Here is a 25420-nt window from a genome sequence, read left to right on the forward strand (position 1 = left end):
CCACTTTTGTTTTATTTACTGGCTGTAACCCATTCACTCCTTATCCAGGTGTTGCAGGCAGGGGTGCCAAAAAGGGGAGAATAAGGAGAAGGATTGTAGGGGCCCATGATTGACAGAGGCCCAGAGAGGCCCCAAATACAATTATAATACTGACAAATAATATGAGGGGTGGCCCAATAAAATATCTTTTCTTGGGGCCCAAAATCCCTGGCATCACCTCTGGTTACAGGAATCCATCAGGTAATAAGAATTTCAGCCAGAATAAAATGAAATTGTAGGGTTTGATAGCAATGTACTACCTGAGTCCAATTCACTCATCTTCAATCGCTTACTCCAATTAAGGGTCATGGGGGGCTGGAGCCTATCCCAGCAGTCATCAGGCGTGAGGTGAGGTACACCCTGGACAGGACGCCAGTCTGTCACAGGGCCACATATAGACAAACACATTTACACCAGCACGCACACCTACGGACAATTTAAAGTTTTCTATTCACCTAAACTGTGTGTCTTTGGATGTGGGAAGAAGGCAGAGCACCCAGAGGGAATCCACACAAACACGGGGAAAACACGCAAACTCCTAACAGAAAGACCACAGGTGAGATTTGATCCCATGACCTTCTTGTTGCAAGACAACAGTGCTAACCACCGTGCTGCCAGAGTCCAACTGAAACATGAGAAATACACAAGAAGTTATTAAAATTTGACCGTAGTACTCAGAATCTAACATTCATAATTTTATTACAAAAAAGTTAACACTATAACATATAACTTGTTTTTCTTCAAGAGTCCTTTCTCAGTTCATTCAAAACAAAAAACAAAAAAATATCCTATAACCAGAGCCCAGAACTGAAGCTGATTAAACATCTATGGAGAGATCTGAAAATGGCTGTACGCCGACGCTCCCAAACAGCTCCATGGACGCCCCCCATCCAAGCTGATCCAGAGCCACACACACACACACACACACACCTGCACTCTCCAGTCCAGAGCCACACGGGTTGAATTCGACTTGACCTGGATTGAGTTTGTACATGTGTGTAGGATGAGCCACATTTGAAAAACAATTCTGAACGCTATCCGGTTAAAAAGCAGTCCGGACTGAATCAGACTCCAGCTGGGTTTCGAGCCACAGTCTGAACACGGTCTCAGTTGACTGCAGGTGTGAGAAAGACTGTGAATGTGTTTTGTCTGTCTATATGTGTCATTCCTGGTGGCCTGTCCATGGCGTGGCCCACCTGTCACCCTATGACCTCTGGGATGGGCTCCTGTCTTCCCGTGACCCTTAAGTGGAATAAGAGAGTTTAAAAAATGGGTGGATAGATGATCAAGTGATGTTATAATCTCACAAAGATGCCATAATTGTCTGAAAACACTTTTTATTGAAAGCTCAAATCAGTCGGCAAATTATTTGACATTACAAGGTATAATACCTTCCCGTTTCATATCAGAGACATATACAGCAGGTAAATTAGGTATTGAACACATCACCGTTTTTCGCAGTAAATATTGTGTATTTCTCAAGGTGCTATTGACATGAATGTTTCACCAGATGTCAGTAACAACCCAAGTAAATTACACATGCAAAAAAAAAGGAAAAAAAACATCAAATAACTACAGAAATTAAGTTATGTGTAATAAAATGAATTAAATGTGTGTATCGGGACCCTGGAGTACCAGTGATGTCACACTGACAGCACTAATATGTCATAACACCCTCCAGTTCCTTTTCAGATTTCAGATTTTTGTTGTGCATTGCTTTGATCCCCAACACAAGTGCAAAGCATGATGATTAATTTGGGTTTAAATCCAGCACTGCATCATGTCTGTGTTTGCAGCTCAGCAGTTGCCATGGATTCATGTTACATCAGAAACATCTTTCATATTGTACTTTATTTAGCTGCGTACATGATCACATGCAATGTGCAGTGACTGCTGGAATACTGAAGTACTGTAGGGTACAGTAGGGGGCGCTACTATTAAAGTGGGGAGTAGAGGTGGGCAGATCGATCCTAATATTGATACCAATGCTGGTATTGATATGAACGATCCTTGTGTCACACAACACGGAGCAGCGCACCCTCCCCCCTCTGGTCTTTTGTTGTTGCGCCGTCACGTGACTCAGCAGCGCCAGACAATTTTGTTGTGGTATGTTAATTTTGTTGTATTGTGGTTTGTCAGCCCTCGACCTCAGGAGATTTTGTTTTAAGTTGTATTGAGTGATTTTTTTTTTTAAACAAAATGCTGATTGTGATAAAGTATTTTGGTGTCACGTACAATGTTTGGCGAAATTCTATACTAGGTCTTTTGAATCCTTTGGATCTATGAAGCTGAAATATGAAAAAGTATCAGTATCGGTATCGGCAATACTGGGCCTGTATTTACTTGGTATCGGATCAATAGTAAAATTCCCGGTATTGCCCACCTCTAGTGGGGAGCAGCCCCAACTATTGTCACTGCAGCAAGGTAGAACATTGGCATGCACTTCATTGCAATGCACACACGTGCAACCAGTATGCACGTGCATACTGGTTTTGTATGTGCAACCAGTATGCAAGTGCTGCACTGATGCACTTTGTACTTGTGTCAGAAATTTGTTACCCTGCTGAAGTGCTGATAGTCAAACCAAAAACATCACACGAGACACCTGCACTCAACTTGTGTGCCGATTTCCCAATTAATTCCTCATTGGGTTCAGCAGGACAAACTGTGTGCAAAATGCGCTCCACAATACACATGCAATTGCAGTGAAAACAGTGGTGGGATGTATTTGAGGTGACAAACATAAATGACACCATGATACTCAGCAAATAAATTACTTGGACATTTCTGAGCCCTTTAGAAAAGAGAATGTCAGCCTGCTTTCACCTGAGCCTACAACATGCTTGCGGAGGTTAGAGGATGATGTTTTAAAAGGAGAAATACAGAGCGTTTTGGGAGGCGCAGCAAACACATAATAACATAAGTGTTGCAGATCAAAAAAGTGAATTTCAGATTCGGGCAGCAATGGCCTCCAGTTTGTTCTGGGTTTTCAGCTGATGCCTTCATGTCAGGCGGTGCTTTTTTCATCCTCAACATGCACCAAGGCACCTATGGAAGTGCTGTGCGCCATCTCTCCCTGATTTGAACCACACTGGATGTAACAAAGACATTATGGCAAATGTAAAGTAAAAACGTACAACCCCAAATAAGAAAAAAGTTAGGATGATATGGAAAATGCAAATAAACGAAAGCAATCTTTAAATTTACTTCAGTTATTATTATTGTTGTATTTACTTGGGGCAGCATGGTGGTTAGCACTGTTGCCTCACAGCAAGAAGGTCATGGGTATAATTCCCACCTATGGCTTTTCTGTGTGGAGTTTGTATGTCCTCCCTGTGTTTGCGTGGGTTCTCTCCGGGTGCTCCAGCTTCCTCCCACATCCAAAGACACACAGGTTTAGGTGAATTGGAAACTTTAAATTGTCCATAGGTGTGTGTGCGGGTGTGACTCTGTTTGTTTGTCTATACTGTATATGTCACCCTGCAACAGACTGGTGTCCAGTCCAGGGTGTACCCTGCCCAGTGCTCCATGACTATTGGGATAGGCTCCAACCCCCCGCGACCCTTAATTAGACTAAGCGGTTGAAGATGAGTGAATGGGTATTTATTTGTATTTCATTGCAGACCATATGAACCCAAGATATTTCATGTTTTCTTTTTAATATACAGTGCATCCAGAAAGTATTCACGGTGCTTCATTGTTCCACATTTTGTTTTGTTTCAGCCTTATTCCAAAATAGATGAAATAGATGATTCTTTTTTTTTCTTCAAAATTCTGCACATAGTACCTCATAATGACAATGTGGAAAAAAGTTGTTTTTTTATTTGTAACGTCCACCAAGAACATAATAAAATCACTAGCGTTTATTTATTTGTCTGTCTGTTAGTACGATTACGTCAAAACTCCTGCACAGACTTTGATAAAAAAAATTTTTTTTTTTAAATTACTAGAGATAGATATTAGGGCATGGAAGTCTCCATTAAATTTTGGAGGTGATCTGGATCCAGATCCAGATTCTGATCAAGTTTCACTTTATATAGGCTTTGAAGGATAACGTCAAAACTACTTCACAGATTCTCACCAAATTTGCACCCCAGATAGATATTAGGGCATGGAAGACCCCATTAAATTTTGGAGGTGATCTGGATCCAGATCCAGATTCTGGATCAAGTTTCACTTTATATAGGCTTTGAAGGATAACGTCAAAACTACTTCACAGATTCTCACCAATTTGCACCCAGATAGATATTAGGGCATGGAAGTCTCCATTAAATTTTGGAGGTGATCTGGATCCAGATCCAGATTCTGGATCAAGTTTCACTTTATATAGGCTTTGAAGGATAACGTCAAAACTACTTCACAGATTCTCACCAAATTTGCACCCCAGATAGATATTAGGGCATGGAAGACCCCATTAAATTTTGGAGGTGATCTGGATCCGGATTCTGGATCAAGATTCCCCTTTGTAGAGGCTTTGAAGGATTACTTCAAACCTACTCACGGATTCTCACCAGATTTTCACCACAGATACATATTAGGACATGAAAGACACCACCCAAATTTGGAGGTGATCGGGATCCGGATGTCAGAAATCTCTGATTGCTTGTTTTGTTAGTTTTTTTTATTTGGTTTTGGGGGTTTTTTTTCTTGCAGATTTGTTGTGTTAGAAATCACATGTACATAAGTATTCACGGCTTTTGCCATGAAGCCCAAAGCTAAGCTCAGGTGCATCCTGTTTCTAGGAACAGTCCTGGTGGATCTGAACCTCTTCCAATTACAGAAAGACGGAGGTCACTGTGCTTAAAGGGACCTTCAAAGCTGCAGAAATGTTTTTGTACCCTTCACCAGATTTGTGCCTCAAGACAATCCTGTCTTGGAGGTCAACAGACAATTCCTTTGACTTCATGCTTGGTTTGTGCTCTGACATGCACTGTCTGTGGGACCTTATATGTAGACAGGTGTGTGTCTTTCAAAATCATGTCCAATCAACTGAATTTACCCCAGGTGGACTCCATTAAGCTTGTGTCCAGCTAGCCACAATTTCACTGATACTTACTGGACTGCTAAGCATTGAAAGCCGAGATAGACATGTCCAAACTTGTCCTCTGACACGCCGAAACGGAGGTGTTCCTTTGTCTCGCTTCCAAAGTGAAACGGTCTTTACGCGCGAAGCCTCCGCGCAGCTTTCCATGACAAAATCTCTTGTTAAAAGTGAAATCTGCCCGGAAAATGGCTGATGGTCCAGCGCTTGGGATAACCAGAGAAACAGCACACGACGGTCTCGTATCCACAGAGCCATCCGTTTAGAAATGGTCCGGTGGCTTGTGCCGCGTCATTCGCAGCTCGGAGTGTGGCGCGCCGAGCATCCTTAAAGGGGTCCTTAAAGCTGTAGTAACAGACCTTATTCCTGTGAAGCCCGTAAAATTTTCACTGAAAGCCAGATAAATTTTTCGAATGGTTTCCAGGGGCCAGTCTCTAACAGCTTCTGAAAAAATTCTGATGGAAAAAAAAGTCCTTTTCATTCCACCATTTCCAGACAATGAAAATCCGACAAGGGGGCGGGACCACTCCTTCCCAAGGCGTGCCTCACAGGAGAATGACATCACCGACAGGCATGGAAAAACTCACGCATGCGCACAAGGGTTCAAGCATGTCTGACATAAAAACATATGAATTTTGAAAAAAATAAAAAGGACTGTTACTTTATTGACAGACCTCGTATGTCTTTTTTCAGGACAACCTGTGCTTTCAGAATATATATGTTTTTGTTGTGTTTTATAAATGTAATAAAGGTTTACAATCAAAAATAGACAAGGAAAAACTAAAGCGAAAAATAATTTTCCATTTTCCAATTATTCAAAACACACAGCAAACTATAATAACTGTTTTGACACTTGTAAAGGTAACTTGAGATCTTGTGTGAAAGTCTGTACAACAAAAAGGTTCAAACAATAAACACAAATGCACATTTTGAACAATATATACAAAATGGTCTATGCGTTTTGTTGTTCATTGATATGGTAAACAGTGCTTTACACAGAGAAAGCAACAGATTTATCCAGTAACATTCACATGCAAACTAGTGGAGCAATCCTGATAGTTACACATTCTTTGTTTGAGCATGTGAGATTGTCATCAGAGGCTCTCCATCTGCTCCATGTGCTTTCACTGATCGCTGTGTGTAATAGCGCAGGGCACACTGAGTATGTACTAGTAGTATTTACTCATTGGAGCACCCAGGGGCCTATTCAAACGGGCCAACTAGTAACATATTACTCCTGAAAACGATCTTTGGCTTTTCACGGAGGTGAATCTGCCTTATGATTGGATTTTGGAAAACCATGTGATGGTGAACCAGTTCCGATTGGACACTCACATTGCGCAGTCATCACACAGCTTCTATGAGGAGTACAAAGATGGCCGATGGGTGGTTCAAAGGTTGCAGAGTTAACTTTTCAGCAAAAAAAAAGTACATTTCTATCTCATATCATTCAAAAGTTATTTATATTTAGTAAAGCTTGGTCTTAGCCGTTGTTTATGACAGCGTCGACCCCAGAGGTTTAATTCAAACAGAACAATTGAAATTTCACTTGGAGTTTTCCAGCTGGCATATGGGAAACCGGAGCCTAGATTTGGTCTGTTTTCCTGTTTTACAATCCTTCACTACTGCACTCTAACTTGAAGCTGTGAATGGGGATTCACCAGGCAAATATTGTCCCACTTTCTCCACTAACATCCACAGAAACCTAGAATTCTTTGACATCGGCCATGGGTGTTTGGAGAATTTGCAACTTGATACAGATTCACTATACATTGCTGTCGCAGTAATCCCTCTGCGACGAGGAAGATTGTCTCTTGATCGGTTCCCGGATGGGATGGGTGAACATGGAGATTACTGAAGTGGCCCAGTCTTGATGCACATGGTTTCTGACACAGTACCATACTGATTTCCATTTCTTAATCATTGATGCAAATAAAGTCAGAGACATATTCAGTGACTTGGAAATTTAATTTGTTAATCCCCAGACTTGCCTCAAGAACATTGGCTGTAAAAGTGATGATTTAATCATTATACGTGGTGTGGTCCATAAAGGTAACGGTCCCTTTTATTTTATTTTTTTAAACTATATGGATTTCATTCATATGTTTTTACGTCAGACATGCTTGAACCCTCGTGCGCATGCGTGAGTTTGTCCACGCCTGTCGGTGACGTCATTCGCCTGTGAGCATGCCTTGTGGAAGGAGTGGTCCCGCCCCCTCATCGGATTTCATTGTCTGGAAAATGGCGGAATGAAAAGGACTTTTTTTCCATCAGAAATTTTTTCAGAAGCTGTTAGAGACTGGCACCTGGAAACCATTCGAAAATGTTATCTGGCTTTGGTGAAAAATTTTATGGGCTTTACAGAGATAAGGACTTTAACTACAGCTTTAAGGACCCCTTTAAGGACGGTCGGCTGCGCGCGCTCCGAGCTGCGACGTCGCGGCACAAAACCTCTGGATATTTCTAAGCTGATGGCTTCTGTGGATACGAGACCATCGTGTGCTCTTTCTGTGGTTATCACAAGAGCTGGACATCAGCCATTTTCCGGCAGATTTCACTTTTAACAAGAGATTTTGTCATGGAAGCCGAGTGAGTATAAGGGAATTTGTGGAGAGCTAGACATGTCCAAACTTGTCCTCTAACACTCCGAAACGGAGGTGTTTCCTTTGTCTCGCTTCATCAGCGAATCGGTCGTGACACGCGAGAGCCTCTGCGTGGCTTTCCATGACAAAATCTCTTGTTAAAAGTGAAATCTGCCGGAAATGGCTGATGTCCAGCTCTTGTGATAACCAGAGAAAGAGCACACGACGGTCTCGCATCCACAGAGCCATCAGCTTAGAAATGATCCAGTGGTTTGTGCCGCGACGTCACAGCTCGGATCGCGGCACACCAACCGTCCTTAAAGCTGTAGTTAAAGTCCTTATTCTCTGTGAAGCCCGTAAAATTTTCACCAAAAGCCAGATAACTTTTCGAATGGTTTCCAGGTGCCAGTCTCTAACAGCTTCTGAAAAAAATTGTGATGGAAAAAAAGTCCTTTTCATTCCGCCATTTTCCAGACAATGAAAATCCGACAAGGGGGCGGGACCACTCCTTCCACAAGGCATGCTCACAGGCGAATGACGTCACCGACAGGCGGGGACGAACTCGTGCATGCGCACGAGGGTTCAAGCATGTCTGACGTAAAAACATATGAATGAAATCCATAGTTTTTAAAAAAAAAATAAAAAGGACCGTTACTTATGGACACACGACGTATTTCAGATAAATTGCCACCATCCCAAGAATTTTTAGGAGTGTGGTTGCAGGCTTTAAATGAAGGATGGAACAATGAACAAATGAACTGAAGTTGATCACACAAAACATGCAATATCTTGGATTCATACTATCTGCAATGAGACAGAAGTCAGCATAAATGTATGATCATTGCAGTTTTGTTTTATTTGCATTTCCATATCGTCCAAACCCTTTTTTTCTGATTTGGGGTGTTAGATTACTGCCTCAAGAAATGTTTTAAGTCAGAGGAAAATGTAGCTTTAAAAAGGAACCTGAAAAGTGTTCATTGCTCTAAAAAAAGATGACTTTTCTTCACATTCTTACAGTGTGCTGCCATAGCACATGTGGTGTTAGTCAGGCCGTGAAAACCTTCCAGAAACATACTCACACAACACAGTTCAAAGGGAGCAAATGAGTGACCGGTCATTTCTGCAGACTGAGTCACTCAACAGTCATCTGCAGTGTTCTGACGTATGTCAGGTATTTTTCCGTATGTCTCTCAGGAATGGATGATGCTGTGGTGTTTGTCAGACAGTTTAAAAGGCACAGTAACCCAGCTGTCTTTGTGTGTCTGACAAAAAAACAATGTTGGTTTAACGTTTCCGAGATGTGCCTGTAAGTTACAAACTGTTACTGAAATGTTCCTGTAATTCTCAGACTATAGAATGTGGCAAATTGCCAGCAGTACCTGAACATGTTGGAGTTGCGCTTCTCATTGCATTAACATCCATAAGATGGCAGTGGAGGTGAGGGAACGTTGTGGTGGAATCTCTGTTTCTACCTGAACAGTTGTATTTGACATGAAGATATATAGGAATAAATAAAATAAACATATATTTTTCATGAGTATACACTCCTTGTTTTCTGTTGCATTCCAGGGCTGTTTCTAAATATTGTGCAGTGCTGTTAGAAATATGTTTCTCGAAATTATAGCTGAGATAACAAACAGCAGTGTTTTGAGATTCAAGGACTTTTCTATATGATGAGCAGCACAGAGAATGATCCAGAGGCAATTGTGAAGCCATGAAGACAGAGAGGAGAGTCAGTTCCCTGGTTTCCATGGCAACATACCTGCTCCTCTCTCCAGCATCATCCCTGAACACACACAAACATCTTCCTGATGTGGAAAACTGAGCAATATCTACATTCTTATCAGAATTCAGTAGCCTGTTTCCAAAAGAAAAAAAAAAAAAATACATGTACACGCTAGCTGATATGAAAAATGTGCATTCCAAATGAGGCCTCAGCATACGCTACACGGTAAGTGCACAATCAGGTGTTACCATTTTAATAATGCAATGTTACCAACCTATATCTCATAAAATAATGCCATTAGGGACATTAGAAGCTATTGCTAAGGACCCTTGGGCATACCTTTATCTGTGCCCTGCTTTTTACAGTTTGGAAATGCATAAAAAACCTCAAAAATGGTGAATATATGGTGAAAAAATGCAATTTTTTGCATGTTACCTCGTTTCATGTGAAATTTGCTCATTATATAATAAAGCTGATATTTATCCTCTCGAACCTTTCAAAGAACTACACCAATCAGTGACATTCTCAGTATTTCTCTGGTCATGACACAAGTTACGGAATCAAAATATCTTCACTTGGAGCCAAGCAGCAGTCATTTGAGTAAAATAATAGGTTTGTAACCAGAATCCAAATTTGTCAATTCATTTGAGAAAACACTATGTTCTAAACATACGAGGTCTGTTAGAAAACTATCCGACCTTTTTATTTTTTGCAAAAACTATATGGATTTGAATCATATGCGCTTGCATCAGCCAAGCTTGAACCTTTGTGTGCATGCGTGAGTTTTTTCACGCCTGTCAGTTGCGTCATTCGCCTGTGAGCAGACTTTGAATGAGCAGTGGTCCACCCCCCTCGTCGGATTTTCATTGTGAGGAAAATGTCTGAACGATTTGGAGCTTTGCTGCATCAAATTTTTCCAGAAACTGTGAGAGACAGCCAGGTGGAAATCATTCGGAAGATTCAGACGGCTTTCAGGGACGATTCTATGGGGATCACACAGATTAAGGAGTGTTACAACCGGTTTAAAGACGGCGCACAATGGCGGAGGGCGCGCCACGCTCTGAGCGGCGATCGACAGGCTGAAACGACCAGATCATTTCCAAACTGAACGCTGTGTTGATCCGGACATCGTCTGACTACTACAGAAATGGCAGAATAGGTGGACATACCACTTTTTCGGCACATTCCACTGTTACAGGAGTTTTTGTCATGAAAAGAGGAGCGGAGGAATTCGCCACAGAGCCGCTAATGGCGCGGGACAAAAGCACCTCCGTGTTGGTCTCACAGGACATGTTGTAACCAAGTTCAGGCATTTTTGGAAGTTCTACATCTGTTGATCACCCCTTGTTAAACATTTCTTTATTTGTCACATGCTTACCAGTTGTAAATTGCAAACTGTGCCAACATTTTAGAAATAAGTTGTTTTTGAAATGAGTGAATTGTTGTATAAAGCAAATTAAATAAAAAAATACTAATAAACACTGTTGAGCTGTTCTCGTGGTTTTGCACTTGTAAATATGACACATTACACATTAAACAGAATCAATACATTCAACACAAATCAACCATGTTTTCTTTATTACAATAATGAAGAATTACACAAAGGTCAAAATGTAAAAATGCTCTAAATGTAAAAATGCTCTCATCATGTTGCATCTGCATATTGATTTGGCACAAGTTTTACATGGGATGTCCTTCCTAACAGGACTCTACATTACATGGAGAACAGGTAAAGGTGGGGTTTGAAGCGGAACCTCCCACACTGAAGCCAGTGCACTAACCACTTGGCCACCACCCGGTCTTTTGTTTTCTTCTATACTTTATTTAAATAACACCATAGATCATGACATACAATTAAAAACTGTCCATTAAAATGTCTAGATCCGTTTTCAGTAAGCTCAAGTACAATAACAAATTATAGTTATAAAAAAATATCATTTCTAAAACAGGAAGGTAGCAAAATTAAATAGAAAATGTATTATGGCTTGTGTAGAAATAGACTCAATATAAATGTGATCATAATATCTGTACAGAGCAGACTTGAAACTCATCAGACTTTTGGCATTTTCTGATAAATGTTTGAGCTTATTGTATAACTAGGACCATTTACGTTAAAAGGGCGTTTAATGTATTTCCAATTTGATAAAAGGCACATTTATACTTTATTAGCAACAGATCTTAAAGTCATATTGGGGCTGAATTATAGAGACTAATTAGGGATTTAATGGTTGCAAATTGAGTTTTATTGTATATTGGTGACCATAATCCATCATGAACGCCCACCAAATCATCAGACACCACAGGGTTATTCCCATTCTAATCCAGTTCCATCGCTTGCATGCTTTATTTTTCTGTAAGTAATTTTCTGCTTTTAACCTTCAAGTCCCTACTCCACCAGACTGTGAATTCCTCAAAACTATATTGGATTCTGGATCTATGGACTACTATTGGATTAACCATGGAATTGATCAGCTGGTCTCTGAATGCTATTGACACCATTTTTTCTACAAGAAGGTCAGGAATGGGGGATCCTACCTGCCCAGATGGAATGTATCCTGTGGGCTATGTCCTCAACTCCTGGAGTTCCTGGCGTGTGGCATGCTTGGCGCCTTCTCCGTTGAGGATGTTGAGGATTTATTCATTTTTGGTCTCATGGTAGCAGAGCTAGTACTTTTTGGCTTATGTGCTGCCCTGATCTACCGGAAAATTGGTAAAACGGCGGCATCAAGAACCACGGGCCCTCGCTTGTCCATCATGATTACGAGTTTGGCAATGCAGTGCATTCTCAGACTGCGTTGACTCTTGAACTCAGACGCAAATTGGATGAAACCTTGGCGCTGATGCGTGCCTTGCAGTTGAAGCTGAAGGTTTCGGAGGCCGATGAATATTCTTAATTCAATATTGGGAATATTCTTAATTCATAATTGGGATTTGGCTGTTCAAGTGGAACGTTAAAAAGTGTTTTTCACTGCTCAGCTGCAAAACTCCAGGCTATCTAGCATCAAGGTCAATTGCCCACTGTTTACCTCCAGAGGAATTTATCCAGGCTCTGGTGAGATTATTCGCTCCATTCTTATCTCAACCCACAAGGACAATAAACTGACAGACTTACACATGGACTGAAGCATGCTCCAGTTTTCTCCTCTCACCTCTTTCCTGCCCCTCCCTTCCTGTGGGTGGCCTCCGTTCTTTCCCAAGCTGGCTGACTTAATAGTTGCAGCGGCTACCAACACACTCACACTGCCTCAATTGGAAAACAGACTGTTTCAAGTTTAGTGCACAAATGTCAAATGTATGTGTGTTGTCCTAATTCTGATGTGTGCCATTATTATGGTAAACAAGTAATAATTGTAGATCAATTGCTGTTTGTATGTGGAATGTGAGTGTGGAAATATGAAATTTCAACCACTGAGGGATGAATAAAGGCTTATCTAATCTAATCTGAAATCTCATACGATTAACCAAAATCTCATACGATTATCAGATTTGGGGAACAAATGTAACTGGATTAGAATGCTGTATTTACATACAATGATGACAAGTCACAAATGCCACAGAGTATACATTCTTGGCCACCAATCACAAATGTGATGATTCGGAGCAGATGTGTCAGGTGTCCTCTGGAACTGTCACTACCACCCGTTACATTTAATGGTATGTGTCGCTGGCAAATTATTATGAGCCATTACGCACAGTCAAGAATATTGTTCCGCGCTGTTGCACGTTATTGCACATAACAGCGCATCATTACAAGTCAGGAATGTTGTGAATTTGGTGAATTGTCTCCACACACCCCCATACTCATCCTACCGTCAGCTAATGAACCGTTCATATGACTCCAAGTTGCTCCTCAACACCCAGATGAATCCACAGCAGAAGAAGAACATAGTGATTGCTTGCTTAGTTGGACTCTGTGCCATGGATTTGTAGAGAAAGGAGGAGGAGGAGACTAAGAGAGCCAGACTGGAGGAAGCTCAGTCTTATCCTCCCGGTCATCGGGCACAACAGCAGGTGGAACACCTGCAGGAATGTCCTGAGGAGCATCAGAAGGAAGTGTGGAATGACACTTGGCCGACTTGGCGTCACTGTCCTTCTTCGGTATATTGCAGCAATGAAACTGAACGTGGTGCAGCAGGGTTTTAATTTAATTGTGCATACATGACAAACATCTTATATTCTTAGCAGTCCCCCAGATAGAAAGCAATAATTGAAGTACAGTAGAAAGAAGCTAAAAAAAAACAATTTTTATGACCAGAATGCAGGAGGAAACATTGAATTCTGCTTAGTATATACAACTTAGACTTGATTATACTGTACGCCCTGTCAACATTTTTGGACCATGACAGGTCATTTTGAATAACACCAAGGAGCTTGTCAGAGTTTACACTGTCAAGTCTTATCCCATCAAGACAGACATTGAGTTCATTTTCTGTGCTGTTGTAAAAAACATACGCACATTTTTCAGGGCCATGCAAGTTTGCCTCATCTTCAGTATGAAAAAAGTAATGGTGCACTGACACGAGCATGCCTGGGGCTCACGGCAATAGCACAAATGTCGTCGTGACAATCCCACCCGCTGTGTTCACAGCTGGACACCGTTCTTTGTTCCACTGACTGCCATGTGCTCTGCACTAGACGCTGCGTCTATAAAATAATTATTTTTGTGGCGTATTAATCATTTTTTCTGCAAATTGGCCGTTGAAAACGGCTGTAAATCGCATTCCTGAATCACAGAGGAGAATGCAGCCAGAGCTGCGCGCGTGCACCTAACTACCTGCGGAAAGCATTTTGAGCCATCTAAAAAGGTAATTATTTGTCATGTTTACATTATCACGGCTTGATTGAACAGTTGTGTGTTCTTTTCTTCTTGCATGCAGCTGTTAAAGAATGTTTATAACAGATTTAACTTCTTGTTATAATCGTTCAGACAAGCTGTGCTCTGATGCGATCCGTTGACATCACCACTTGCTCTGTTCACTTCTTCTTTACTCCACTTGACGAGCGGCACACCGTGTTGGAGATTAGATCACGCCACATAGCATGACATTGTGCGTGAAAGATTTTTTTAACATTTCAAAATTCTCTGTGTGCAAAAGTACGCACTGGCGCCGCTCTAGCATTCTGTCTGCCATTGATAAAGACGAGTTTACTCTCCAGCATGACACAGGCCGTGCTATTGCGTGAATCAAAGGCATGCTCGTGTCAGTGGGCCTTTAAGTAACTCCTTAATATTTATATATAGGCAGGGGGCCATTTGCTTGTTGCAGATGTCTCCTTTTCCTAACCATCTAAATGCTGTAATGGATCGGGAATTGTCAACTGACAACCATCAACTTCAAACATCACTAAAGACTTATTGTGTGTCTTAACGGCTTCCCATTCGTCTTCTTAATTAGTGCTACGGGGACATTTTGTAGTGTGAGTGCGTAAAGGTGTCCTGACACTTGCACGACTTTGATCCGCGCACTTCCATACACACCGTCATGCTGATGCCACCCGCTGTGTTCCCAGCTGGACGCCGTGCTTTGTTCCACTGGCTGCCACACGTGAGCTGGATGCTGCGTATATAAAATCATTATTTTGTAGCGGATTAGTCATTTTCTCTCCAAGTTAGCTGTTGAAAATGCCTCTAATCGCTTACGGAATCACAGAGGAGCGCTCCAGGTGCTGCGCGCGCTGGACGAGGTGGAGAAAGCATTTGGAGCCATCTAAAAAGGTAATTATTTGTCATGTTTACATAGTCATGGCTTGGTAAAACAGTTGCATGTTCTTTCCTTCTTGTGCGCAGCTGTAAAAAGTATGTTTATGATAGATTTAAAAATGGTCATTATAATCGCTCAGTCGAGCTGAGTTCTGATGCGATGCACTGATGCAATCACTCACACTGTTCACTTGTTCTTCACATCGACGAGCTGCATGTAGAGTTCGCGAGTAGATCGTGCAACGTTCACTACCACTTCACGTTTGTTGCATGACATTTATGCGTGAAAGATTTTTGAACATTCATATTCTCTTTGTGCAGTTGCCTGTGCCAGCACCCCTCTCACACCTCTTTCAGTGCCTATAGGGTAAATACATATATATTACAGATATACTATTGTTAATAATTAACTTTTAATAGTAATATTGTTTATTCTGTTCCACTTGTTATTTTAAAATTGCCATCTCAGTATCTTTGGTTGGAGGACAGTGTCCCTTATAATTTCATCCCAATTTTAGTTTGTTCTTGCTAAAAAGCATCAACCTCTGTCAGATTAATTTCACTGGTATTTTGTCAATGGCATAAAGGATACTGTGTATTGCTAACATGTACCATACAAGAGCTGTGCTACAAATTGAGGGTTTTCTTTGTGGTACACTCCCACCAAACACAATTTTTGTGTGATGAAATTTTGTACAAGTTTCTTAATGAAAGTATGTTAAATGATAGAGAATGTTTACAAATCCTTTTCCTGGAGTTTTGCTTTGTGTTGCTGCCAGCTTGCCGAAAATCCTGGCTTTCTTGATATTCATTTGAATCATGCAGCAAGACAACAGAGGACTATATCACATAAACTTGATAGACTCTTTATGTCTTAAGCCCTGGTCCCACCGAATAATGAATTATTAATAATAATTTTTGGTACGAGTTAGTCAACAAACGTGGGAGAACAGTGGCTCTTAGAGGCTTTTAGAGGCAGATTATTCGGCTAATGAGGTTCATCTCTGAGTGTGATGCTAATTTCGGGAAGTTCAAAATTTAGCAAAAATAGCGTGGGGCAATTTGTGTGCGGGGTACTACGAGGACAAATGAGGATGTTAGAGGCATGTTAGTGGTGGGTACGGGGCTGTTAGAGGCCTATTATTCGATTAACCTTGTGGCTACAAGGACTAGCATGTCTTGCTGTGTCTCGTATGTGCCACGTTCAACCCTCGTATGGTTCAGGAATGAGCCCCATATGAGCTGTCAATCATATACGTGGTATCCTCGTAGGCGTGGCATATCTGCCACATACAAGCCACTTGGATCCACGTAGGTGCCATGTTGGACCTTGTTAGTCCAACTGATACAGAAACACACGTGGCCATGATGTTGCCCGCATCTATATAAGCTTGTTCTGCCTTTTGTTTGTGGCTCGATAGAGCACCAGGTAAGAGACTGCCCCGAGCGGTTAAACACCAACGCCCGCCCCTAGAGACTGGGCTAGGGGGGCCGAGACATTCACGTGGGACACACCCACATTGCCACACGACTCCCAGTTACAATCCTTTGAGGATTTAACCCTGAAGGCCCCAGCACTGGTGGACACGGGCTCTGAAGGGAATCTGTTGGACAGCAGATGGGCCCGGGAGATAGGGCTCCCTCTGGTGGCGCTTACCTCGCCTGTGCAGGTGCGGCACTAGATGGCTACTACTCTCCAATCACACATAAGACACCACCTGTAACTCTGGTGGTGTCAGGAAATCACCGGGAGGAGATCAAGTTTTTTGTGACTTCTGCTACCTCCCGTGTGATTTTAGGGTTCCCCTGGATGTTAAAACACAATCCCCGGATCGATTGGCTGTCCGGGGTAGTGGTTCAGTGGAGCGAGACCTGCCATCGGGTATGTTTAGGTTCCTCGGTTCCTCCCGGTTCCCAGGCTAGGGAGGAGGTCAGAGTCCCGCCCAATCTAGGGACAGTGCCGGTGGAGTACCATGACCTTGTAGATGTGTTCAGTAAGGATCTGGCGCTCACCCTTCCCCCCCACCGTCCATATGATTGTGCCATTGATTTGGTTCCAGGCGTTGAGTTCCCGTCCAGCAGGCTGTACAACCTCTCACGGCCTGAGCGCGAATCAATGGAGACCTACATCCGGGACTCTTTAGCTGCCGGGTTGATCCGGAATTCCACTTCCCCGATGGGTGCAGGTTTCTTTTTTGTGGAAAAAGGATGGGGACTACGTCCATGCATTGATTACCGGGGGCTGAACGAGATCACGGTTCGTAACCGATACCCATTGCCCTTGTTGGATTCGTGTTCACGCCCCTGCATGGAGCCCAAATATTCACGAAGCTAGACCTTAGAAATGCGTATCACCTGGTTCGGATCCGGAAGGGAGACGAGTGGAAGACGGCATTTAACACCCCGTTAGGTCACTTTGAGTACCTGGTCATGCCGTTCGGCCTCACAAACGCCCCCGTGACGTTCCAAGCATTGGTTAATGATGCTTGCGGGATTTCCTGCACCGATTTGTCTTCGTATCTAGACGATATCCTCATCTTTTCTCCGGATCCTGAGACTCATGTCCGGCATGTACGTCAGGTCCTGCAGCGGTTTGTTGGAGAACCGGCTGTTTGTGAAGGGCGAGAAGTGCGAGTTTCACCGCACTTCTTTGTCCTTCCTGGGGTTCATCATCTCCCCAACTCCGCGGTCCTGATCCAGCCAAGGTTGCGGCGGGTGAGACTGGCCCCAACCCACTAGCCGTAGGAAGCTGCAACAGTTCCTCGGCTTTGCAAATTTCTACAGGAGGTTCATTAAGGGCTACAGTCAGGTAGTTAGCCCCTGACAGCCCTGACCTCACCAAAGTCCCCTTCACCTGGTCGGATCGTTGCGATGCCGCGTTCAAGGAGTTGAAACGGTGCTTCTCGTCTGCACCCGTTCTGGTGCGCCCGATCCTAGTCGCCAGTTAGTGGTTGAAGTGGACGCCTCGACTCAGGGATAGGAGCTGTGCTTTCCCAGAGCGGAAGACCGATAAGGTCCTTCACCCGTGTGCCTATTTTCCCGCAGGTTGACCCGGCCGAACGGAACTATGACGTCGGCAATCGAGAACTCCTTGCGGTGAAAGAGGCTCTTGAAGAGTGGAGACATCTGTTGGAGGGAACATCCGTGCCATTCACGGTTTCACTGACCACCGAACCTGGAGTATATCAGGACCGCCAAGCGGCTGAACCCCAGGCAAGCCTGCTGGTCACTGTTTTCGGCCGTTTTGACTTCCGGATCACCTACCGTCCCGGGACCAAGAACCAGAAATCGGATGCCTTGTCCCGGTACATGAAGATGAAGTCAAAACGGAGTTGTCGGATCCACCGGAACCCATCATCCCGGAGTCCACTATCGTGGCCACCCTCACTGGACGTACAGAGACCGTCCGGGAGGCCCTGGCACGAAGCCCGGACCCCGGGACTGGGCCGAAGAACAGACTCTACGTCCCACCAGAAGCTAGGGCTGCAGTCTTGGATTCTGTCAGGCTCTAAGCTCTCCTGTCATCCAGGGGTGCGAAGAACCGTGGCAGTGTCCAGCAGCGCTTCTGGTGGGTGTTCCCTAGAGGCCGACGTCCGGATTATATCCAGGCCTGCACCACCTGCGCCAGGGGCAAGGCTGACATCGCAGGGCTTCGGGACTGCTCCAGCCGTGCCCGTGCCTCATCGCCCCTGGTCCCACATCGGCCTGGATTTTGTCACGGGCCTCCGCCGTCCCAGGGCAATACCACCATCCTCATGATAGTGGACCGATTCTCCAAGGCGGCCCACGTCGTGGCCCTCCCCGAGCTCCCGACGGCCCAGGAGACAGGGACCTCCTGGTCCACCCTTCGTCCGGCTGCATGGGATACCATCGGACATCGTTTCGGATCGTGGTCCCCAGTTCTCCTCGCAAGTCTGAGGAGCTTCTGCCAAGGGGGCCACGGTGAGTCTCTCATCCGGGTATCATCCCCAGACCAATGGGCAAGCAGAACGGGCCAATAAGGTGGAGCAGGCCCTGCGTTGCGTGACAGCCGCGCACCGGCGGCCTGGAGTACCCATCTGGCCTGGATCGAGTATGCCCATAACAGCCAGGTGTCGGCAGCCACCGGCCTCTCCCCTTTCGAGGTTGTCTGGGGTACCAACCTCCTTTGTTTCCGGTGGTTGAGGGAGAGTCGGTGTTGCCCTCGGTCCAGGCCCACCTACGGAAGTGCCGTCGGGTGTGGCGTGCCGCCCGTTCTGCCTTGCTGAAGGCCCGGATGAGGACGAAGGCCCATGCAGACGTCGGCGGACCCCGGCCCCTACGTACCGGCCAGGGCAGGCAGTGTGGTTGTTACAAAGGACATACCCCTTAAGTGGACTCCCCTAAACTGCAGGACCGGTACCGGTCCATTCGAGATCATCAAGGTACTCAGTCCAGCAGCTTCCGGCCTCATGCGGATCCATCCCGTTTTCCACGTGTCCAGATCAAGCCCATCACCTCACCTCTGTACTCCCGGTCCGGCACCACCTCCTGCCCGGATCATCGATGGCGAGCCGGCTTGGACTGTGCACCGACTTTTGGATGTCCGTAGGATGGGCCGGGGCTTCCAGTATTTGGTGGACTGGAGGGGTTACGGACCTGAAGAACCCTCCTGGGTGAAAGAGGAGCTTCATCCTGGACCCGGCCCTCCTGGCCGATTTCTACCGCCGCCACCCGGACAAGCCTGGTCGGGCGCCAGGAGGCGCCCGTTGAGGGGGGGGGGGGGGTCCTGTTGTGTGGGCGCCAGAAGAGGGGGTACTGCTGGCCCACCACAGAGGGCGCCCTGTCTGGAGTGGGGCTCCAGGCACCAGAGGGCGCAGCCGCCTACAGGAGCAGCCAGGGTGACAGCTGTCACGCATCACTGCAACAGCTGTACCAATCATCTGATCGGCAGAGTATATCAGCAGAACGACGTCTCCACCTCTTTGCCGAGATATCGTTTCTACCGAGAAGGTAACGTGCTCAGCTAACTGTTTAACAGTGATCTTTGTGACTTTGTGCATTGCTCTGAGAGTATTTCCCAACGAGAGGTGGAGGTAACTTACCTGCCGTTCGGATTCCTGGGTGCGAACGCGCCCTCCTTTAATTGTCCTTTGTTCCTCGCCAGCAGTACCAGGTCCGACACGCGGAGGCAATGGCCACCTGGGAGTTCGGGACTTGGCGGCTCCAGTATTCCCGGGGTCTGGTGGCGGAGGAAACCGTGTGGTTCCGGTTCTACTTTGGAGAGGCGTCTCCTATCTTCGAGCCTGCCCACACGACACCTGTGTGAATTTGACTTTGTCCATTATTATAATCTGTTGTACTTGTTGTGCATATTCACAACAGTAAAGTGTGTTATTTGACCTATTCCATTGTCCGTTCATTTGCGCCCCCTGTTGTGGGTCCGTGTTCCTACACTTTCCCAACAAAAAGGACATATTGTGAGCAATGTCACAGTGATGGCTACATCTAACATAAAGTGCCACACTTCTGTTAACTAAAATAGCATTTTATTATTAATTTATTTGTGAAATCAACATTATCATGCTGTTATTTCCCCCTTCAGTGATATTTTGTTGCGGTGCTCTCATTTAGCTCAGGGCCGCCACAGGGCGTTTGGCCAGCACAGCTGCACATATTTTCAATGATACTGTCATGAAAAGTATTACATTTTTATGATGCGGTCACCAATCACTCGCTAAATTTAACCCTAACTGTAAGCATAACCCTGTGTCACCCCAAATTCCGTTATACCATCACAAAAAAATTTCATGACATGCCATAAAAATCTACTCCATTTTGTGACTGTATCATGAACTAACAGATTAAATCACTTTTCATGATCCCGTCATGAACTTGTCATAGAATCTGTGTGTTAATATGGTTTTTTTCTAACACAGCTCCAAAATGTATAAGGAGAACAGATCTCGGGCAGCCTCGAACGTGGGATACTTCACTTGGGACACACGTATGCTTACCATTTGCATCACTGTACTGTTACAAAATAGGAACTACTCTCAAAATGTAATTAATTGTATATCATATTTCTATATTAACATATTTACTGTAGCAGTACAAAGTATGTTAATATGAGTAGTTCTAAAATAATAATCTATTTAGGCTGTATATCGGCAGGATAAAATGGATTCTGCCATTTCATTCATTACAATTTCATTACATTTTCAGACTAACTCACACCATGTGACAGAATGGGGATACAAGCAGTTAGTGTGCTGGGGTCTCAAACAGAATATTCCGGTTCAAAACTGCTTCTTTCACCAGATTCTGTTTTTTCTTTTTGTTTGTTTGTTTGTTTTTCTTTTTGTTGTTTTTACTGGTTTTACACTGTAACCTTTACAATATCTTTTGTAAATGTATTCCTATACTTTTACTGTATTTTTGAATAATTATTGTGACAAATAAAGATGCCTCAGGTCATAAATAGGATATTGCTCTCTCTCTTGGTCTCTCACCAGGAAATCAGATGACACAAACAAGGGATGTTGAAGAACACCCCAGTATCACACTCGCAAACTGTTTTGGGCACACATAACGCAGTCTCTGAGCCGAGCGATTGGATGGCATGAGCCCTCATGCAACAGCAGACCATCCCACTGTCCGGCTCAATGCCACGATGCATGGAATATGTAATTTGCAGTCGAGGACGCATTTGCTCTCTGAACCTGGATGATGTAACCATCTCACATTGCTACCAGGATCATAGGGGAAATATCACAGGATGCAGCCTGTCTGTTGTGTGTCGTGTGGTGGGAGGGGCATGGAGTCGTTCAAAGGTAGTGATGCATGTTATTTTATTGTAATGACTTGGTAATACAGTTGCAATGTAATTCCTTCATTTGAGTTAGATGTTGTATCTGTCAATATGTGTATTACAGCTGTTACAGCCCATTAAGATGCGTGCTGCTCTGCGGCTCTGTGACACACTGACTCGCAGCAGGTCTGAATTTGGGTGTGACAGCCATGATAACATAATATTACAGACACATCTTGTAACTCATAAGATGGACTGACAATGTATCTGTAATATCATGCTCATTATGGATGTAACACCTCGCTCACATGCACTGTGCTGCTTCGCATCTGTTTTTGACTTACACCACATCTCCTTGTACTCCTGTCTACTTTCTTCATCTCCCAGACTGTCCCAGTTCTACCATCAAGACTCAAGTGAAGTGAGGCTGAACATTTACACATACAGTAGATACAAGTTTGACATAAATGATTTTAGTTTGGGGCTGGTCCCCTCTCCTGGACAATGGGGGTGTCAGAACTAATCCTGCCATCGAAGAAAAGCAGGGGCGAAGCCAACCTCCGGCACCGGGCAGGAACCAACTGGTGGTCATGGGGTGGAGGAGAGAACACACAAAATAGTAGTTGGGTTATATCCTCCCCCACTTAAAATAAGACGTCCTCGTCATCCTTCCTCATCACAGACTGCAATAATCCTGCTAGCTGTTGTTGCAGTGACATCATGACCAATGATAAGTTTGTTGGCACCTAAGCGCAAACTCTCACTTTGGCAAGTTGTTGAGCGGCCTTACAATCTTAGCATAGTTCCAAACACATCGTCTGTAATATCCGCTAAAACCCAGGAATGACCGTAATTGTTTCACAGTCTGAAGGTGTGGCCACTCCCTAACAGCAGCAACTTTGTCAGGATCTGATTGGATCTCTTGAACAGATATCACATGCCCCAAATATTTAACTGATGTCTTAAACAATCTGCATTTGTAAGGGGAAAGGTTGAGTCCAAAATCACTGATACACTTCAGGATTTTCATTAGTCTCACCTCATGCTCTTCCAATGTTTGGAAGATGATGAGTTGTTGACCCCCAAAACATGAATCTGCTGCAAATCATGCGAGCTGGGAATATCCATGAACCGTTAATAATTAGCTGTATACCATGAATAAAATATCCCACAAAATGTGAATGCTGGTCTCACAAAATGTAAGTTGCAAAACGTGAATGTCATTCATGATATATTATATATATATATATATATATATATATTATTATTATATATATATATATATAATATATTATATTTTTTTTTTTTTTTTTTTTTTTTCTTTCAATTTAAGTAGTTTACAGATTTCAGTTTATGGATCGATTACTTCATGAAATATTGATCGCAAACTCTGTCTCCGACGCGAGCCACAAGTGGGCTCACGCTTCTGGTGTCAACCGCCCGGCCCCCCTGGGTGTGATCCACTCTAGGGACAGTGGCAAGTGGGGAGTTTGACTGGGGCAGTACACCTGTCAAGCGGGAACACAGGTGTCCTAAGGTGAACTCAGGGAGGACTGAAAGGTGCCGTGGAGTAGAAGAGCAAAAGCTCACTTGATCTTGATTTTCAGTATGAATACAGACCATGAAAGCTGGCCCTCAGGATCCTTCTGACTTTTTGGGTTTTAAGCAGGAGGTGTCAGAAAAGTTACCACAGGGATAACTGGCTTGTGACGGCCAAGCGTTCAGAGCGACGTAACTTTTTGATCCTCGATGTCGACTCTTCCTCGCATCATGAAGCAGAATTCACCAAGCGTTGGATTGTTCACCCACCAATAGGGAATATGAAAGAGTCTAAAGTGCGCGCAAGTCGAGGGGTGGCACGAAGCCCCATGGTGCAATGAAAGTGAGAGGCATGTAGTCACAATTGCCATGTCCCCAACAAGGCCATCTGAGATGGACGAAAGGTCCTTGGTACAAGATTCATGCATGCACTGACTGGAGAGAATGGAACTAGTTTGATCATGAGCTCCTGTATATTCCACAGCAAGAGCTTATACATGTTTCGACTGTGTGCTGTTTTGTTGCTTGCTCTCTTTTGGACAAGAGTAGCGACGATGGATTTGTGGCAGAATACAAGAATCCTCCCCACAGTTGCAACAAAGCTTCCTGACTTTTGGCCAGTTATCATTGGGCACAAGCAGATGTGACTGTGGGGAAGTTTTTAGGGTGGTAAGATGGCCTTTTTGTTATGTGTCGACGCGGTTTGAGGAGCGGACCTGCGTCTGACAGAACCCAGCGGTAAAGATAACCAGAAGGCAGTTCCCAACAGAAACAATTTATTTTTCACCTGTGCTTACAAATGTAAAACATAAAAAGCGTCCCTCTGGTGGAGTGATAAGTGACACGTTCTCCAGCGCCCGCAAGGATTAAAGCCCAGCGCTCCTGGACTCACTACCACCGCCAAACACCCCCCAGGTGGACACGACGAACCGATTCTCTGTGGGGCAAAGAGAAGGTGAGGTGAGTCAGCAGATATAACTCTATCTTTCGCATAACACACGCTATCAGCAACACACTCAGGTCAATGTTTCTTTTTAACTTTATACAAATGAGCAGCCTCTCACAACAAGTGGAGGATCACTTATCCTGCACGCCACCGCAGTGAGAAGCAAGCTGCACAATTCTCTTCACAATCTCAGTTTACTGTGTAACAAAACACCAAGATACTATCAACAGTTACTCAATCACTTAATTACCTCTAGCGTGTGCTGACAGCATGTGTCCTCACCCTTCCCTGCCTCACGGGCTCGATATGTCAAACCCAGGCGCGGTCCTCAGCGTCTCACAAACGAACGTCACAAGGTCGAGTTCCCGGCAGTTCTGCTCAAATCACACATGACTTATATGCAGAACGCCATCCAATTATCTGCTTCAGCTGCAAGTCTTCAAGGCCGCACGTGAGCCCTTGCCACAGTGTTCCACATGACGCTAATAAGGGTGAGGACTCTTCAGCCAGCACTTTCTCCACAGACAAATCAGCCCTCATGCCACCTGGGAGCAAAGAAAAGAAAAGAACACCAACACGGCCAGCCACGCCCCCCCAACACACAACACTTTTTGCAAACTACCCTCTTAACTGGTGCAAGTTTGAGTTAGCACAACTTTTCTGAGCTCCATCTAAAACTGTTTAAGCTGTTCTCTAGTTTGTGCATCAAAAAATATCAGGAACATTACTGCAAGGAGGATTCAGACTCATCCGTTTGCAGGAGTGTCTCAGTGTGAACTTTGTTTACACTTCCACCAAGGTGTCATCTTATCTTGCTTCTTTGAGCTAGGTTTCTCTTTCAAAGTCCTGATCCTAAATAATAAATCATTTCAATTCAATTCAATTTATTTCATTTTATAGCACCAAATCACAACAAAGTTGCGTCAAGGTGCTTCATACAAGTAAGGTCTAACCTTACCACTCCAAGCACACAGGCAACAGTGGTAAAGAAAAGCTCCCTCTGATGATGCTTCTGTAATGAAGTTTGAAGTCTGCGCAGATAATCTGATGCTTTTCCTCCATTATTTTTCTGTGTCT

The 25420-nt window shown here is 44.1% G+C and overlaps 1 long non-coding RNA gene across 1 annotated transcript; it reads right to left on the bottom strand.

Moving 5' to 3' along the window:
- Positions 1-4826: 4826 nt before the first annotated feature.
- On the bottom strand, positions 4827-24804 carry LOC117508015. Its single transcript, XR_004559944.1, has 3 exons — positions 24795-24804; positions 16292-16299; positions 4827-4959 (listed from the first exon to the last, which is right to left on the bottom strand). It is a non-coding gene; the product is annotated as an uncharacterized LOC117508015 (long non-coding RNA).
- Between the last annotated feature and the right edge of the window lie 616 nt (positions 24805-25420).

Source organism: Thalassophryne amazonica, chromosome 3 (assembly GCF_902500255.1).
Source record: "Thalassophryne amazonica chromosome 3, fThaAma1.1, whole genome shotgun sequence".
Lineage (NCBI taxonomy): Eukaryota > Metazoa > Chordata > Actinopteri > Batrachoidiformes > Batrachoididae > Thalassophryne > Thalassophryne amazonica.